This window comes from Sinocyclocheilus grahami, unplaced genomic scaffold, assembly GCF_001515645.1.
Source record: "Sinocyclocheilus grahami isolate Dianchi unplaced genomic scaffold, SAMN03320097.WGS_v1.1 scaffold1054.1, whole genome shotgun sequence".
NCBI lineage: Eukaryota > Metazoa > Chordata > Actinopteri > Cypriniformes > Cyprinidae > Sinocyclocheilus > Sinocyclocheilus grahami.
The window spans coordinates 50,016-50,515 of NW_015506233.1; positions in this window are offsets into that span (position 1 = coordinate 50,016).

Below are 500 nucleotides of genomic sequence, written 5' to 3' on the forward strand. Positions count from 1 at the left end.
TAATGACTTCACATTCAAAGCTGTTATATTTACACTACACTTTTACATTGAAACTCAAGACAGAATTAAGGAATTTACAAAACGTTCCAGCATCAAAATCTCAAGTCACTACACTACTACTTCAGAATTATTGAGAAAAAGACATGGTTCAAATTACAGAGTTACTGTATATAATGCTAAATATGATAGCATTATATAAAGTAGATTACAAAGACTGGAAAACATTGATAATGCAATGTGATATGGCCTGATTTGTCCAGTGGGAAATGCATAAGGTCATTAAAGGGGACCAAACAGCTGTATAAAGTCAATAATGGTATGGTGTACAGGATAGGTTATGAACAATATTTTATAACTTTACTCAAACCCATACTGTGCACATCCAATATGATAAAGGGTATACTGTGTCTGTTGTATGTTGGGCAGCTTTTGTCTGTTCAATGCAAGGTTTTAACGTAAAAACATAATACTAAGTGGTTTCTGAGGGCCCCAGTCAGTGC